Source organism: Anolis sagrei, chromosome 1, assembly GCF_037176765.1.
Source record: "Anolis sagrei isolate rAnoSag1 chromosome 1, rAnoSag1.mat, whole genome shotgun sequence".
Lineage (NCBI taxonomy): Eukaryota > Metazoa > Chordata > Lepidosauria > Squamata > Dactyloidae > Anolis > Anolis sagrei.
The window spans coordinates 49,457,956-49,473,348 of record NC_090021.1 but is presented as its reverse complement, the minus strand read 5'-3'; the positions used below and the strand labels follow the sequence as shown (position 1 = coordinate 49,473,348).

Here is a 15,393-nt window from a genome sequence, read left to right as displayed (position 1 = left end):
TTTTGTCGCTGTTGCCAAACATAAGGCAAGACAACTCAGGATGATTGCATCACAGATGTGATTTGCATGTAAGCCATTCTGGAGAACTGTAATGTATTAAAATGTAGTCAGTGATAACATTTCCAGCTCTGTCCTGTGCTGCTCAGTGACCTTGCTTAGGCCCCATCAACACTGCCACATGAGCCCATACTGCCATATAACGCCATTCATTGCAGTAAAACCTCATTATGAAACTGCATTATATGGTAGTGTAAATGAGGCCCGAGTTATGTTTAAATATCTTGCTACAGAACATGCAATGGAAGGGCCCAATCCTCTTTAAAACTACAGGAAAAAAGAGTTTTAAACCAAGCCATTACAAACAACAAAAACAATGGTCATCCCTTCTGTACAGGCGGTTAAATCTTGCTGGAGGAATTCCATTAATGCAGATGGAACTTTTACCTTTTTTCTTATCACCATGTGGGATGGAGGAATGAATTTTATTAGCATGACAGTTGTCTCATGGTAATAAAATTGTGTCCAAATTTGCTTCATTAATCATCCACTGTGACTTACTTGAATGTAAAAAATAGAGAAAACCTCTCTATAACTTCTATGCATTTGACACTGTTGTCATTTATTGTTACTGTGTGCCTTCAAGTCATTTCCAGCCTATAGTCCACCACAAGGCAAGCCCATCATGTGGTTTTCTGGAGATGAGAGTGTGTGACTCATCCAAAGCCACCCAGTGCGAGTGGGGAATTGAACCATAGTCTCCAGAGTTGTAGTGCTCAAATCACTATGCAATGCATTTAACATACCATATGTATCTAACGTAGTATATAGTATACATTTTACATACTCATGGACTTTCATAGGTAGCATTTGATACAACATTAAATCCAACCTCTCTTGGCTACGTTTGGGCTAGGTGGATGTATTATTTTGGGCTTTGTGTGAGCTTGAATCTATCCCTGCATATCGTTGCTACTGAGAAAGAAGTTCAAGGAACAATAATTGTCATCTGGTCTTCCTCCAGGGCTGTTCAACAGAAAGATAGCTTATGCTTGACTGCCTATAGATCTCTGGTCCTATTTGAGAGCTTTAACTTACAAACCCAAATATGGAAGAAAATGTATAGTAATTGTTTTGAACTCTCCATATCCTATGATCAGCAGAGGCATGAGTCATTATAATAATTCATTCCTAATTTAGATCAGACCAAGGCTGTCAATGTAATCTGTTACAATTCTTTTAAGCATAACTTACAATATGTTTCTCCATTACCATAACTAAAATGATGCCATGTGCACAAAAAAGAAGCATGACTATTATTCTGGTGCTATGTACAAAATGTGGTGCATGATCATCCAACATGGATGGAAAAATTAGCAGAAAGGGTGAAACATATTAAATTAATAAAAACTTAATTTAATTTAATGTTTATGCAGATGCAGTTCTTCATACCATCTAAAGTTTCTGAACACTCAAAAGCATCCCCACATAGTGTATATTACAGTGACCCAACAGAAATATAACCAAGGCATGTGCCATCATGGTCAAATCAGGCATTGCCAGGAATAAGTGAAGCTGGTTCACTTGTTTAAAACACACAAAACTACCCCTGGCTACTTCAGAACCTGCACCTCTAGGCTGAAGGCTGAGTCCAGAAATACGGTAGAGTCTCGCTTATCTGACATAAACAGGCCAGCAGAAAGTTGGATAACTGAAAATGTCAGATAATATGGAGTTCTCCTACTGTTACCCATCTGAAGCAGTGCTAGACACCTAGAATACTAACAACAGGGACTCAAAAGGTTAAGGCAAGGCAACACTTGGGGCTAGAACAGCCCAGCAGGAAGTACCCGGATGTGGAAGAGGAGCATGGAAATCACAAAGGAAAGGAGGAAGAATGTTTCCACTTCCGGTCCTGCCTCTTTTCCCCCTTTCCTCCTCCTCCTCCCTTTTTTACTTATTGGGAATGGAGAGAGAGTTGGTGAGCGCTCCTTTAATTGAAAGGTAAATGCTGGAGGAAAAGAGGGGTATCGGATAAGAGTGTCGGATAGGACAGAATGTTAGATAAGCGAAGGTTGGATAAGTGAGGCTCTACTGTACTGCCAAACTACAGTCCAGCAATTTGAGATATGTGCATGTAATCCCATCCAGCACAGGTTAAATCACTATCTCCTGAATTACCTCTCAAGAGACCAAGAAAACTTGTTTCTTGGATGCATCAAACTTCCATTTGTTCACTCTCATGCAGTACATCACCAATGCAGATATTGGTTTAGAACGGTAAAATCTTCCTTGGAGTTTGGTGGCAAAGAGTTGAATGTTATCACCATAGTGGTGGCATCAAACTTTAAACTGCCAGACAACTTTAAAATGCTTCTTGTAGATGTTTAATAGTGCAGGAGATAAAACAGAGCCCTAAGATATTCTCCTGTTGACCCCTTTAAGGAACCAAGAAGAGTGAAATTTCAGTGGCATCCATAAAAGATGCCATCCATAAAAGACAACCTTTTCTAACCCAACACTTTTCAGATGTGCTGAATGACAAACTCCATCAGCCCCAATCACCAGTTAAAAGATGAACTTCGTAAGAATGTAGTAGGTTGAGAAGACAATTTAGACTTGAATCCGAATCTCTATTAGAGTAGATTTGTTGAATCAGTGAAATTTGCATAGATGTTGATTTTCCATTTAGAAATTGATTTGTTCCCAGTTTGGACTGGTAACTGAATTTAATGTATTTACTCGATTCTAATGTTCACCGTTTTTGACTAAATTACCTCCTCAAAATTAGGGTGTGCATTAGATTTGCGTAATTTGTTAAATATATTTTTGACTTTCAGGGTTTTGAAAATTGAGGTGTGCATTAGATTCAAGTAAATACAGTAGATGTCAAACTCCAAACTCCGAAAACAGCATTTGTGTTACTTGTTGCAGAGATGTCAACCAAAGTATACGTTATTTTCTCTGTTAATTTGATTGTTTCTTTTAGTAATGACAAGATTAACATAATGGTAAAGTTATGTGTTACAGTATGGAGTCCTTGGTGGCACAGTGGGTTAAACCGCTGAGCTGCTAAACTTGTTGACCAAAAAGTCGCAGGTTCAAATCCGGGGAGTGGTGTGAGCTTCTGCTTTCAGCCCAGCTTCTGCCAACCTAGCAGTTAGAAAACATGCAAATATGAGTAGATCAATAGGTACCGCTCCAGCGGGAAGGTAACAGCACTCCATGCAGTCATGCCAGCCACATGACCTTGTAGGTGTCTGTGGACAACGCTGGCTCTTCGGCTTAGAAATTGAGATGAGCACCAACCTCCAGAATGGGACTAGATTTAATGTCAGGGAAAAACCTTTACCTATTACCTATTTGTTAAAGTACATAAACACACCAGTCTTAATGCTCTCTTGTCTAACATAACACAAATGGGTTAGATTTTCAAGCCCAGTGCTGGTTTGTGAATAGTATGAATCCTTTTCTCCACAATGCAGATAGGGCTGGTAAGATGCCAAGCAAGAAATAATGAGAGTACAGTAGTCTGCCCCCTGCTGTTATATCCTTGGTATTTGGTTCACAGAAAGATTCTACCTCTAGGGATGGAGATTTTTTTTCTCTAGGTGCTAGAAATGTTCACTGATATGCTCCACAAATGTGTTAGTTTGAAAACAAACACTAGTGCTGTTGACTATCTCATTTTCAACATTTAAAATTGCAAGGTCACGACCAGTTGGAAATCCTTTTCTTCTCCATGTGCTGTATTGAAATGAAATGGGTACTTATATGTGACTCATATTTCTCTCTAATACCCATCATTAGGAAATGTCCAGACCATGTGCTTAATCCTGTCCTCTGAAGTCCATTTACAACAGCCTGAGGCTCCAGGGATCTATGGCTGGACATGGTTTTTCACAGCTTTTAGCAGATTTCTCAAACTGATGTGAGCTGGAAATGTCACCATTTGTTTCATTTGAATGGCACCACATTTGTCCAAGGTGGCCAATATATAATTCAATTTTCTCAAAGAATATTCTTGCGTTGAGTTGTGTTCAATCTGTAAAGAGACAATGTCAAGATAAGATCTTAGAAAAGTTATTTTTGTGCTTTTTTCATTTGGCTGTAGTTGGACATAGTGGCCGCAGTGGCACAATGGGTTAAACCCTTGTGCTGCTGAACTGCTGACATGAAGGTCGGCAGTTCAAATCCGTGGGATGGGGTGAGCTCCCACTGTTAGCTCTAGCTCCTGCCAACCTAGCAGTTTGAAAACATGCAAATGTCAGTAGATCAAAAGGTACTGCCTCGGTGGGAAAAGGCAAAAAGATGCTTCATGCAGTCATGCCAGCTATATGACCAGGAGTTGTCTATGGATAACCCAGGCTTGGAAATGGAGACATGCACCTCCCCCAGAGCCTGAGATGAGCACCATCTCCAGAAGCCAGAAGTGAAAGGAGAGGCCTTTGCCTTTGGATGTATTTGTGTTTCATTGTATGTCATTGTAGCAAGGCATCCTGGTTTATAGATGGGAGGAAAGCAACAATATAGAACTCATGATAGATTCTTTACCTTTTGGTTCTGTGTGGCAAGTCGAGCAATTCTGGGGAGTTGGTTGTGGGGTTTTTCTTCTTCCTTGAATCCCTCAGTTTTGTCATGCCGTTTGCGTGGCTTGGCTAGACACACTGCTATTTCCCAAAGTGAAAATGACACATTCTAGATCTAACGTTTGTGGTTGCAACTGCTCCAGAATGGATGAGATGGTGCTGAGTCATGAGCTGTCTGGAAACGTACTGACTCTGTGTAAGGCTGTGTGTAAACGTGCCACACAGCTTGTGCTTAACAAAGGCAAGCAGAGAGTTTTTGAAAGAGGTTGTGTGACTTCCTCTTACCTCCTCCATGGACGCACTCTTCCGGTTTGTGAATCCTTGGACGAAACACTTGGGGAAGCCCAGTATCAGTGCATGAAAAGAATTTGCATTGCAAGCACACATCTGTGAGGGAACTAGGGACTATAGGCTAGAAAAAGAAATTAAAAGAAAACAGTGGTGAACATAAAGTAGGCAAAAGAGAAACCCAGTTTAAATGTGAAGTTGGATTTATTTTTACCACATATGTTTTGTGATATTTCTGAATACATCTAGAACAGGCATGGGCAAGCCTCGGTCCCCCAGGTGTTTTTGACTTCAACTCCCACAACTGCTGCACTAAGGCTTAAGAAGCTGAGGGGGGAAAGGAAAGGGTCTGAGGCCAGGAATTATGGGAGTTGAAGTCCAAAACACCTGGAAGGCCGAAGTTTGCCCATGACTGATCTAGAATAATGGCAACAAAACAGCAACAACTATCAATTTGGCTGTACGATATTAGAAAACAATTCTAATCCTCCCCATCCCTTCTCCACTCTCCTTTTAAACTTTTCTATCAACAGATCTCAACTCGTAAAGCATTTCTGCAGGCAGAACAAATCACCTGATAGGAAAGGGTTCTGTAGCCATCATAACATCTCTGCCAAGCTGAAAGGGATTTCTGCTGCCAAACCAAAAGCGATTTCTGCTGGCAAATGAAGTTTGTCCCTTTTGACATTTTGAACCCTGCTGTGGGGAAGGAAAAATCTCAGCGGGTCATTGCTGTAGAACAGTGGTTCAACCTGTGGGCTGCGGACCACCAGTGGGCTGCGAGGACGAAAATCTGGTCCACAAGCTTCCTTCCTCTTTATTTTATTTTATTTTATTTTATTTTATTTTATTTCCACTCCTTTTGTGCCGCCTGCCACTTCTTCCCTGACACTGACCATGGCATATGTTCTGTATCAGAAACTAGAGCTGATGTGATCTCTCCAATGCAATTTTCTGAATCATTAGCCCAAACTGAATCTAAAGTTGACCAAAAACTGATTTGTAATCCTTTTGGTATTAGTGTTGGAGAGTGGTCCCTGGTCAAAGTGGTCTCTGCTCAAAGGGGTCTCTGGTCAAAAAAGGTTGGGAATCACTGCTATAGAAAAACTATATTAATGTGACAAAGCCTAAATTTATAACAAAGACTTTTTTCAAGTCTAACCTGTAATCGCAAATACTTGAAGTCTGATTGCATTGTCTTAAATTTATACTGGTTGAAGTATACTCAGTGATACCTGGTTTTGTACTTAATATCCCAAAAGGAGATTGTGGGGCCTCCTGTTTGCCTCTCTCCTTTTATCACCAGGAATCTTACCAGCAGAACCTGAGAGAACTCTCTCCAGGTTTCCTGCTCAGGAATCTTAGCTGTAGTGCTTTCAGCATCTCCAGTTTTCATCCTTGCTTCAGACAACATAGCATGAGTGACTCAGAAAAATTTCTCCCTTTTCTAGCCAAACCCTGTCTGGTGCTTCCCAGATCTATTTATGGGGTCTCCTGTTTGCCCATGCTGTTCCTAACTTTTGACCTCAGGAATTTTACCAGTAGATCCACAGAGACCCCTCAAGTATTTCTCCACTTCACTCCACCACAGGAATCTTACTACCAGTACCTTCTCCTCCTGTTTTCCTGCCTTTTCTCTTGGATCGGAAATCTTAGCGGGAGTACGCCAGAGAGCTTGCTTCTGTTTCCTAGTCTTTAATTGTTGTTTTACTGTGAGTTCCACCTTTTTCTGTTTTTAGATATTTTGAAATTCCTTTTTGGCATTTAAATGTTTAGCTTGGAAGTAGATACTGACAGCTAATGCAACAACCAAAAGCAATGTCTCAACGATTTAGGACAGACAGGTGCACATGCAGGCATACATACATGTACGTTTATTATTAATGTAGCTAAAGCATAAAAATTGTGCCATTGTAAATTGCTTGGAAAAGAATAATAAGAATAAGAGAAAAAAATTCAAAAAATTAAATATTAAGGCATTCTGGTTTATAGATGGAAGGCAATGTATATTTACAGATAACGAGTTTCATCACAACTCCAGCTGTTATACAACATGATGGGCTATGGTGGAAGGACTGTAGCAGAGCTTGAAAAAGTTACATTTCGGAGTACAACTCCGAAAATTAGGGAGTTAGTGAAAAAGTAACTTTCCTAATTCTGAAATGCCTTGTGTTTCCTGTCCCTCATGTAATTCATGTCTGAATCTGTTGCCCACCATATGACATCTGGAAAGAATATTATTTTACACCTCCCCCCATTTTAAATATGGTCTGATGGTTCTTAAACCATTTCAAAACAAAAAGTATGCCCTTCTGCAACTTGTTTGTTTGTTTGATTGATTGATTGACTTTATGCCCCGCCTTTCTCCCGGTGGGGACTCAAGGTGGTTAACAATCACACTTTGGGCACAATTTAAAACAAAAGGAATGACTTAAGAAAAACCAATTAAATAACACTGTGTGGATTTGGGCTAAAATACAATTAAAATATAATAAATACACTTAAAATACCATTTAAAACTCACAGTTCCCCCCCTCCCCGAATCCCACCCACAGCCTATCCAGCAGCATGCCCCATATCCTTCCTCAAATGCCTGTTGGCAGAAGGTCTTAACCTGCGTGTGGAAGGCCAGCAGAGATGGGCCTTGCTGGTCTGCATTGGGAGGGAGTTCCACAGTCTGGGAGCAGCCATCAAAAAGACCCTCTCCCATGTTCCCAACAAATGCACTTCAATGGGTGGTGAGAAAGAGAGAAGGCCCTTCCCAGTTGATCATAGATATCTACCAGGTTGATAGAAAGAGATGCGGTCCTTCAAATAACCTGGACCGAAGCCATGTAGGCCTTTTAAGATCAAAACCAGCACTCTGAATTGCGTCTGGTCTGGAAATGTGTTAGCAGCCAGAGGAGCTGCTGCCACACAGGAGTTGTACGCTCCCTGTAACCAGCCCCAGTTAGCAGTCTGGTTGTCGCTCTTTGGACCAACTGAAGTTTCTGAGCACTTTTCAAAGGCAGCATCAAGTAGAGCACATCAAAGCTCTCCAACCAGGATGTAACTAAGGCATGTACCACCATGGCCAGATCCAGCTTCCCCAGAAATTGGTGCATTTACTGCACTAGCTTTGACTATGCAACTTTTGTTCTTTCTGCCAACATTGCACTATGGCCCCATCTACACTGACAGAGTTTCATACTGAAGTTTTACTGCACAGAACTGCATTATGTGACAATATAGACTGATATAATGCAAGTCAATGTAGTTAAACGACATTATATGGCAATGCAGTTGGAGCCCTAGTTGCACCCCTCACACTACAGCATAGTTTGAGTCTCCAATATATTATGATATGATGAAAAAGCGATCAAATAATGATATCTACTACATACAGGGTAGCCATTTAACCCTACACAGTCAAATCCTTGTGGTTCAAAATCTACTGTGTACCACCCCTGTGTGGAGAAAATCAGAGGAAATCCCTGTTTCATGTCAGTCAGTGAAGCTTTCTATATTATCCGTTCCCTGGCCCTTCTAAAATAGAGCAAAGCCAACACAGCTGGAAGCATTCTCCTCATCTAATGCATTCCAGATGTGGAATCACATGCTAGAGTTTCATACATGTGTTTCTGTAGGATTCCTACAGGACAGACCTATACGTGGATAAATGACATGGCTGCCATTGCCAGCTTCAGTTGGACAGGTGATGTACCAGAGGTAGTCTGCTGGACTACTTTCTTTTTTCTGTACTGAATTGTTTGCTTGTTTATAATACGTTTTTTCCCTGGGAAAAGGAGGACGTCAAGGCAGATGGTAAAAAAGCTCTTCCTTTAACAGTGAATTCAAATGAAACAATACAAAAAACAAAAAACAAAAAAACAAAAAACAAAAAAACAAAACAGTTAGTACTTAGTAGCCTTGAATATGTGAAAAAACCACCTGAGCATTTTAGAGACTCTCTAGGAATGTTCCTGCAAAGCATTCAAGGATGACTCGTTCACTGAACTTCCATTCTTCTCATGATTTCAATTTTGCTGGCCAAAATAGATCCATGTATGTATATTTTTAAACATGCTGGAAATAGCTGCTTCTCCCCATTTTTCTCTGTTTTGCTGCTCATGCATTCTTAGGAAGGGATTCTGGAAGCAGCTGCTGTTTACATTGCCTTTAGTTGCAGATACATGTAGCTGCAGTAGAATCTGAGTATCTGACTCTTTCACAGATGAAGATTTCTGTATTACCAGATCGCTGCTGAGATCTGACACCAAAAGTCTGTTTCTCCAGCATGCCTTATTTATTTCGTGTACTTCTACCTCGCCCTTCTCGACCCCCGGGGGGGGGGGGAGGGGGGACTCAGGGCGGCTTACAAACAGGCACAATTCAATGCCTACACAATAATACAAAACGTATAAAAACAGCAGTTAAACAATTATGACAATTAAAACAGTCAATATGTATCACAATCAATAACCAATCTCATGCTCAGCGTTCGCCAACTCAGAGTCCATACTTCATTCCACATTGTCTATTCCTGTCCGTCGTCGTAGTCCTTTATTTATCTGCCAGATTGCCCAAACGCCTGGTCCCAAATCCATGTTTTTAATTTCCTTCTAAAGGAAAGGAGGGATGTCGCTGATCTAATTTCCCCGGGGAGTGAGTTCCATAGGTGAGGGGCCACCACTGAGAAGGCCCTGCTCCTTGTCCCCGCCAATCTCACTTATGATAGAGACGGGGCCGAGAGCAGGGCCTCCCCAGAAGATCTTAAACTCCGAGGTGGGACATAGAGGGAGATCCGTTCGGACAGATATGCTAGGCCGGAACCCTATAGGGTTTTGTAGGTCAAAACCAGCACTTTGAATTGCCTTCACCACCTTCCCATCTTTGTTAATTGAGGTGTGCCTTTGATAACTGATTGTTTATGGGACAAGAACTTTAATAATTATGCTTATTTTTTACTGAGCAAGTTCTTAAATTGTTTTAATTCTATTGGAAAATAATTTAACCGTTGTATGTTTGTATTGAGGATATCTTTTTTATTTGTTATTTATTTACTACCCCGAAGGGGACTCAAAGCAGCTTTACATATGGCAATGATTCAATGCCTTTGGACAATAAACAGTTGGAATACACTTAAGATAAAAAATTAAAATTAAATGTACATTAAAACATACAAAACATTGCATTCGCTATTAAAATCACGCCATCCTAAATCATAATCCGAGGCCATTCCCAAAATCAATTGCATGTATTTTACTTTATCTTTTTTAATTTTTGTAAGCTGCTTTTAGATTCACAGTTTTCTAAAAGGAGGGACAAAAAGGGATAAATAAAATAACTACAACAGCAAAATGAATGAGAAAAAGACAGCATGCATAAGTGAAATACACCTTTAGATACCAATGAAAGATAAATTAACTCGAGCTGCTGCTCTGAGTAAGAAACCATGATTACTTGGTGCATAAGAAGACACTTCTAAGAGTATAGTTCAAAAGATGTGTACTTCACTGCACTCACTGAAGTTAGTTACCAAATAAATGGAACTGTATCCTGAGGCTGTGGCAAAAGGATCTGAACTAGGTGGTTACTTATCAATTATCCCAAAGGATAGAAAATGCATTGCTTAAAGACAAGCTGAAAGGGGAGAAAGTGTGCATAAAAGTATTATATATAGAAAGATTGGCCAAGATCTGTCATCAGCCTGAGAAATGTCTTTGCCTTGGATTTATCAGATGACACAGCTCTTTTCCTGCTGCTCTCCCAGTGGGAAACAAGCTGGAAAGTGTTTCTTTATAAACCAAAACAATCCGTTAATTGAGACTTTTTGAAAGGTCTGTTGAAGACCTTCGTGGTGGCTTCTGTCAGGTTCTAAAATCATTCGAAAGTTGGTCAAGATTTGTCCCCTTGCAATTGTTTTTTTGCTGGCAGGAGAAGACCTTTGAAAAACTTTCAGCAACTGAATGGATGTCTGGGAAAGTATGGTGCCATGCTTTATGTTTTTAAACAAATAAAATACAAATAAAGTTTTATTATTATTCTAGGTTTTTAATTTGATGTTAGGTTTTAATGCTACTTTTATATGTGGGATTTTATATCATGTATTTTATGTAGGCATTGAATGTTTGCCATTGTTATGTTGGAATCCACCCTGAGTCCCCTTGGGGAGACAGGGCAGAATACAATAAAGATTTATTTATTTATTTATTTATTTATGTACTCTTAAATGATTTTAATTCAACAGAGCTTTAATATGTTGTCGAAGTCTTTCATGGCTGGAATCATTGGGTTGTTGTGTGTTTTCCGGGCTGTATGGTCATGTTCCAGAAGCATTCTCTCCTGAGGTTTTGCCCACATCTGTGGCAGGCATCCTCAGAGGTTGTGAGGTTTGTTAGAAACTAGGCAAGTGATGTTTATACATATGTCTGTGGAATGTCCAGAGTGGGAGAAATAACTCTTGTTATTTGGAAGGGAACCTACTTCCATCTTGCATGATGGGAGAAATGGATTGGGATGCTTATTCAGGATTCATGTAAAACCATGCATGTATACTGGTGCCTTTTAAAAGTAAGTTATACAAGCTCAAAAACCAGGCAAACAATGAAGAAAAAATACAAAATCAGATGAAAATGAGGGGAAAAGGAGGAGTGGAAAAAAACCTGGGCTAGTTTAATACTTTTGGGGACAATTGCATGCAGAAGAAAATTAATCAACCACCGAATTGCAGGGTTGGAAGGGAACCCAACAGTCATTCTGGCTAAAATGCTACCCTGAGGATCTATCCAACATGACCCGCAATCAGATTATTTATTCACATAACAGAAAAAACAGAGAATATAACATGTGTGCAACAAGCACCAAGATAAGTGTATATAAAAGTTTAGTGAAAGTGCACCTATATTGGTTTATTTTATCACAGAACTAGAGCACTGGCCAATTTCTGATAGACCACCCAATGCTTGGAGGTGGTTGGAAATCTTGAAAAAAGAACTTGTAGATAGGAGAGCCTTGGAATATGTCCATGCTATGTAATCCTGGGATTTCAATTGAACAAGATATATTTAGAATTTTTTGCTGGAGTGTTCTGATGCACTGGAACTCAATGGCAGAAAATGCTAAGCACTTTTTAAAACTATAAATCCTAGAATTCCATAGTCCTGGCAGCTAAAGTGATGTCAAATGGCTCTGTGTTGCACGGATATATCCTTAATTCTATCCAGCAAGGCAATTTATCTGATCTTTAACCTTTTGGTGCCTGAAGACAAAGGTATGATTAAACTTCCCCCAATCCATGTACAAATATTAACTGTGCGGTTACTTCTGGGCTGTTAATGAGATAAAATCTTCTATCACATCTGAGTCAGCAGACTTGGTTAGGAAACCCAGAACAGATGATATAGCAAATCATGAAAAAAAAAAAAAGCCAGAATTTACGATAATCTATTTGAAGGCTGCTATCACTGTACCCCAGGACCTTCTGATGGCTCAATGGGTTAAACCCTCATGCTGGCAGGACTGCTGACCAAAAGGTTGGCAGTTCAAATCCGGGGAGCTGGGTGAGCTCCTGTCTGTCAGCTCCAGCTTCTCATGCGGGGACATGAGAGAAGCATCCCACAGGATGGTAAAACATCCGGGCTTCCCCTGGGCAATGTCTTTGCAGACGGCCATTTCTCTCACACCAGAAATGACTTGCAGTTTCTCAAGTTGCTCCTGACACAAAAAAAAAAAAACCCCACTGTATCCAATATGTGCTGCCTAAGCTGCTTGTTTCATTTGGCCAAATAGTAGGCTATATTGGACCATATTGAGAACTGTGAAGCCTGGGCTAGTGGTTCCATTGTTTTTGCAAGATCTTGAATGAGATTGCTGTGAGTAGGATTATTTTCTTTTTCAGTTTTATTATATACCATGGAGTCACATGGTATCTTGGTAAAGGAAGACAAGAAAGCAACAATAAATGTAAGGCTGAGGAGGTGATCTGATAAAGAGTGTAGACTGATTTGAGACTTCTGAAATAGCTAACAACAACAACAACAACAACAACAACTTTACTTTTATACCCCGCCACCATTTCCCCTAGGAGACCCAGGGCGGCTTACAAAGGGAGAAGCCTAAAAATTACAGATAAAACCAGAGACACAATTAAAATCAGTCAAATAAAAACAATAAAAACATAACACAGTCATAGACATTATCATAAAACAATATGGTTGAGAGAAAAGTTATAGCTGGGTTCAGGCTCCTAAAAGGAGCCAATGGAAAGTGCGGAGATCAAATGACCTGGGACTGGGGAATACCTTTAGCAAAAATGTCAAGGTAACTGATAGAAGGGCCAAAATAAAGTGGAGAACTTAGAGCAGGGACAGGATAGTTCTCTGGTGAAACTGCCCAATCAAAGGCGCAACAGGACATCCAGATTTTTAATTTCCTCTGAAAGGTGGACAAAGTGGGAGCCTGTCTGATCTTCCTACCAAACCTGCTTTGACTGCACTGCTGTAGCAGCCTGATTTGTATTATTGTATAAACTCCATATCTATGGAGAATGTACTCTGGAATTTATGATGGAATCAGGAAACCATGGATAATAGTGAATGCTGTTGAAATGAATGACTTTTGTCAGTCTTTCTGAAAGACCTAAACAATCCAAAAGAGGTTTCCTCCAGGGGAACTCTCATGATAACTTCCGGTGAAGGTTTCCCTGGAATCACTGGGAGGATCTTGATTGTGGGAGTCATACTATATTGTAATTGGAAATGTCTAACAACCTTCCAAAAACCTGCTGTCATCCTGACATGTTGGTCTACAACTCCCACTGTCCTCAACTAGCATGAGTGGTAGGCCACTGCTTGTTTGTATCTGCCATTCTGCTTCATTCTGCTTAAAGGTAGATCTAGGCATGGATTTCATAGCATTATAGAGATTTGAGGATAGTATAATCAGCATTAACTAGTATGGCCAATGATCAAGACGATCTGGATCTAGCAGAAAGTTAGCAGATATCGTTCACATACTTACTCATAGTAGGAGTTATTTATCTGTGTTCTCTTAGGTCCAGCTGTGCAAAATTGCCAAGGAAATGCAAACACTGCAAATATGAGTTTTAGATATCAACAATTGTTAGTGTTGAATGTTCTGCAACGTTAGACATTTTGGAACAAGGAAACTCTCACTGGTGGAGATATTTTGGGAGCAATGTTCTCACTTTGCCCCCCCCCCTACCATCCACCCCCTCTGCTTTCAGTTTTGAAAAGAAATGAGCCCTTCCACTCAGATCCACCTTCTGTTTCCATGTCTAATAAATGAGCAAGTTGACCTCCCCTTTCCAAAGAGATTATGTTATTTTGCTGATGTGCTGCAGTTACTTGCAATTCTTGCACGCAACAAAAGACCCAAATTAGGGTATTTTTTAAAAAAAAGAAAAGCCTTCTGAATAATGAAAATAAGCTAGCATTTCAAGGGCCAATGTCAGGAATCTTTTCTAGCTCCCCATATACAAACTATAAAAGCCTAATGACTCTGTGTGACAGTTTGTTCAATTTATCTGCAGGAAACACTTTTATCGTTGAGATGACCAGCTGGGTAATAACTGGGATTTCAGAAAGAACTTAAACAGTGACATGTTCATGCTGTACGTGTAGCTTATGAGAAAGATTAATACAAACAGAAAGGCTGCACGAGTACTCCCACAGAAGAGGGAGGCAACAGGAATGTGTCTTAATGTAGGAAGATAAGGAGGGCAGAGAGACCTTAACAAAGCAAAATCTTGGGGTGCTTTTTCAGAACATATTTCAACCCCATACAGTATTGAAACCAGTAGGACATTTATGTGGGAATCTGGCCAGCTTCCTATAAAAATTTGTCTCAGCATAACCTCAACATATACTCATATATCAATTTCTATAAGCAGCAAGTGTTGCTTGTCTCGGTTTTTGGAGAAAATCCCAAGCTGCTTCAACTAGAGCTTGGAAACAGTGCGAAAGCTTCTACTATATTACTTGCTAAATGTTAGATCTTACAAGTAACATATTACTCACTCTCATTAGTTGCCACTCCTCTTTTTCCTTTTGCAGGAAAAGCAGATTGGGGAGCAACCCTGATGCCCCCCAGGCAGAGCTTCTTTTTGGCAACGTCGGCTGAAAATTATTTGGCAGCCTGCCTTCCTTTCCTCTCCCACAATGAGAAATAAGGCAAAACACATTGATCTTATACCTCCAATGGGAAAGATTTACCAGCCATTGCATCAGAATCATAATGCCATGTTGGTTATCCTTGGCAAAGGTAGCCAGTGAACCTGCCATTCTTGATTTTATTGTCATTTTGTCTATTGCTATAAGCCAGCTATCCTAATGATGGAGTCATTCATTAACATCAGGAAAACTCTTGTTCAACTTAGAACAACTGTGTGAGAAGCAGTGATACAAACCAAAGACAATTTGCTATCCTCAAAATGGGCAGTCCACTGGTCTCCTATGGTGATTGAGAGACCTTCTCGCAATGAGTTACAAATAATGTATTATTTGTAATTCATTATTTT

At 40.1% G+C, this 15,393-nt stretch overlaps 1 long non-coding RNA gene across 1 annotated transcript; it reads right to left on the bottom strand.

Moving 5' to 3' along the window:
- Positions 1–1,392: 1,392 nt before the first annotated feature.
- On the bottom strand, positions 1,393–4,756 carry LOC137095883 (uncharacterized). The gene is made up of 2 exons (XR_010909032.1): positions 4,552–4,756; positions 1,393–4,042 (listed from the first exon to the last, which is right to left on the bottom strand). It is a non-coding gene; the product is annotated as an uncharacterized lncRNA (long non-coding RNA).
- Positions 4,757–15,393: the final 10,637 nt, after the last annotated feature.